This window comes from Felis catus, chromosome A2 (assembly GCF_018350175.1).
Source record: "Felis catus isolate Fca126 chromosome A2, F.catus_Fca126_mat1.0, whole genome shotgun sequence".
Classification (NCBI taxonomy): Eukaryota; Metazoa; Chordata; class Mammalia; order Carnivora; family Felidae; genus Felis; species Felis catus.
The window spans coordinates 156,704,128-156,707,769 of record NC_058369.1 but is presented as its reverse complement, the minus strand read 5'-3'; the positions used below and the strand labels follow the sequence as shown (position 1 = coordinate 156,707,769).

General features: G+C 51.8%; 1 protein-coding gene across 1 annotated transcript in view; it reads right to left on the bottom strand.

The window, feature by feature from the left end:
* The window catches only part of LOC101097553 (M1-specific T cell receptor beta chain-like), an 89,927-nt gene that overhangs the window by 49,262 nt on the left and 37,023 nt on the right, over positions 1 to 3,642 (bottom strand). The gene's annotated exons all lie outside the window — the stretch shown is intronic.

Genomic DNA, 3,642 nt, shown 5'->3' with positions numbered 1-3,642 from the left:
TAGGGCACATGAGTTGTCTGGCTTGTCTACAGATGTGAAAAACCCTGGAATCTCCCCAAACTATGTGTAGGAGAGAAATTTGCAAGGGGTCTAGATACTGGACTAGTCAGAGAGGCTTTAGAAAGAGGGTCTGAGAGAAGAAGGAGTCACTCATTTACTTAACAAGTCAATGGCAAGTATGGAGATAAAAAAGGTAAACAATATAGGCATGATCCTTGTTCTCATTAACCTTAATATTTATTAGCATAAACTTAAAAAAAAGTTTATTTTGAGAGAGAGCACGCATGAGCGAACTGGGGAGGGGCAGTGAGAGGGGGGGAGAGAGAGAGAGAGAATCCCAAGCAGGCTCCTCCGTTGTCAGTGCAGAGCTTGACGTGGGGCTCGATCCCATGAAACACGAGATCATGACCTGAGTCAAAATCAAGAGTTAGACGCTCAATCGACTGACCCACCCCGGTGCCCCAATTGTGTAAACTTTAAACAGTAAACAGTTGAGCACGTTGATTGCCTTGAGGCTAGCGTGTCAGGCTGTCATAAGAGCAGGGGGCAGAGGCCTCACCCAGCCAGGGCTTCGAGGAAATCTTTCTGGAGGAAATGACTTCTGAATTAGCATGCAGAGGAACGATCGGTCAGCTCTCCGGGTAGGTGGGGAGAGGAAGGGGGCTCTAGGTAGAGTGAACATTACTGGTAAAGACCCAGCAGGGAAGCAGCAAAGGGCATATGTGGGGACCTGTAAGAGATGGAAATGCCCCGTAGTTGTGAGTGAAAGAAAGAGGACTTTCACGTTAGGAAGGTAGAGACAGGTATGCAAAGACCACATCATGGAGAGGCTTGGAAGTCTCCAGTTTATACCGGAGACTTTGGCCAGGTTAAGAAAAGACACTGATGGGTTTCAAGCTGGAGACAGTGGCTTCTGGATGGGGGCAGGTGGCAACCGGGAAGTGGGGGGTGACTACTTGGAAGGTGGTTGAGGAATCCAGGTGAGAGACATTTGGTGGGCCACACTATCATCGGTGAGGTCAGAAACATTGGTAGAATTGGCGAGGGATGGAACATCTAGAAATCTGCGGGGGGTGCGACGGATGGGGGGGTGGAAGGATGGGATGTGAGAGAGGGTGAGGCTGACTCCTGCATTTCTGGCTTGGCCGTCTGGGTGGATGGCGGGACCATGTGCTGAGATGAGGAAAATGGGAGATGGCAGATTTTGTAAACAACTCAGAACGTGCTCTTCCTCCCAGTGGCCAACATCCGGGACCAGGACCTGGAATGTGGGACAAAAGTTGGCGGAGCGACTGGAATGAAGATGGAGGGCTCAGGTTGGGCAGCCCTGAAGCCCGGTGAGGAGAAAGGGCTGCAGCCTGAGCTTGGGGGGGAGCTTGTTCAGGGTCCCCGGATGTGGGGAGTCAGGGAAGGACTTCTGCCCACACTGATGGTGGAGGGAATTTTCCTCCTGCTTGTGGGGTGGGGGGGCTCCCCAGGAAGGAGCCTCCTTACTCTTGTGGTCCTCTTTTTGTGCAGAGAGGATTTACTGCTGGCACAGAGATACAGAGGCGTCTGACTGGTGCTGGTGGACTCCAGGGTCAGGGGGAAATTCCTCTCCTCCTTCCGGGAGACAGCGTACCCATCGGGGGCGTCTCCCTTTTCAATAAAGTCAACATTCCTCGAATAGTAGATCAGCTTCAGACCCAGCCCTGGGTCTTGTCGATTCCAGTACAAAGCGTCATGGTTCATGTCCTGAGAACAACGCACTGTCAACCGCTTTCCAGTCCCCATGATGAGGTGTCTTGGGGTTTGGGTCACCCTGGCTACCACGGGGACTGTGAGGGAGGGAAACAGAGCTAGAGACAGCTGAGGAGGGCATCTGCGGCTCTAGAAAAGGACTTGAGCTGAGACCTGCAAGCTATGGCCAGGTTGTGCACGTCCCGAAACTCACCTGCTCCCAGGAGACAAAGCACGACCCAGCCCAGGGGCCGGAAACCCATGGTGGCTTCACACAGGTGTCTCCTAGTCCCCGGGGCTCTAGTCGGTCTCTGTAATGTCTCCATCTCTGCAGCTTCTTGGCCCTCATTTTCAGGGGTGAAACCACTCGCCTTTCCTCCTAGGGCTGGAGTGAAACCCAGGCAGTCAGTACCGGCCGCTGCGGTCGCTCTCCTTTGAGGCTGTGTATTTCTGCGCACCGGACAACGTCTCATCAGTATCCTCTTGCCCAGCTTGCAAATATTGGTGTCTTTTAAATCTTTGTGATGAAAACTGGTGTAACATGTTGGTCACTCAGATATGCGAGAGCGTGAAACACTGTCATCAAAATTGCACTTTAGAAGTCTTCACTTCTACTCTGCAGAGAAGATTCCAAGTGTTTTCCTGTCCTTGTGTACCCACCGACTAGCCTCCACCGTTTACAAGAGGCTCATGCGTAAAAATCCCGTCAGGTCCCCAGGGCGGATTATTTCACCGGTCTGTATCCAGTTCAACATGTTAGATGCAGGACCCTTTCCCCGTTAGCACAGTACACGTAGTTGTGGGCACGAGTGGCTGCTTTCTTCAAGGTTGGTGTTAGGCATACCTTTCTTCCTTTCCCTCTTCTCTCTCTCCCTAAAGGCAGGGGCGACGTCTGCTGACTTCAATGATCTCACATACTTACCAGCCCACATGGTTTCTTTGTCTGCTATGGACTTACAACCTCTTTCTGGCGGTCTCCTCGTGCCGCTCCGCACGGAAGCATGGATATGTCCCGGATCCTGGCTGTGACTGGCTGTCTATCCGAGTCATGGGAAGTTCTGTCTGTGGCTGGGGCCATCGTGGCGTCTCTTCTGAGTTCCTGCCACACATACTGCTTCCTTTTCCGGGTCACTGTGTCCTCCCTGCATTGAGGTGACTTGCCTGGGGTTGTCCCCAAAACTTCCCCTCTTGGACACCTTTGAGTTTGTTTGTGCTTTGTTGGAGCCAGAGTATTCTTGAGGGGCCCAGGGGAGGAGGAGCGAGAAGAGACTGCCTCATCTCCCCGAAATGCTTCCATCCACGGCTAGGGCTTCCCAGAGATTTTGCCAAATCATTGTCATCCCCAGGCAAGAAGTGGGCCCTCATCCCTGTTTGGGGGCAGTGCCCAAAACTCAGAGATGGCTTTCTTGCCTGAAGTCGCCCTCAAGCTGGGGCTCCAAACTGTCACCATTCTAGGCCAGTGAGAGAGGCGCGCTTGCTCTCAGGACGGTAACTCTGCTCTAAGGAGGCGTGTTCTGTCCTCGTATGTCGCTACCAGTTCTGTTCCTTCCAGGAAAAGCATGACGGGGAGCAGGTTTGGCTCCACTTCAGCCCTTGGTGTTTTCCATTGTCCTGAGAGTATTCAATATCCTAGCTGGGAGACAGGTGTTCTCCAGGAAGGGAAAGCAGTTTTCATTCTCAGGAGCCCTCCTCAAGTCAACAATTTCCTTGTTACTTAGTAAACCTTGTCGTCCTGAATTTCATCTTTAGAAACCTTTCACAGTTTACCCACCTCCACAAAACTAAACCCACTATTTACCTCCCATCCAGTGGGTTTTCCCAGGTTCCATGGTGCTTCCCACATCATGGAGGTGGATAATTACAATTGAAAGATTTATAGTTCATCCCAAGCATTCTCCATGTTAGATTAACCTAAGATTCAGG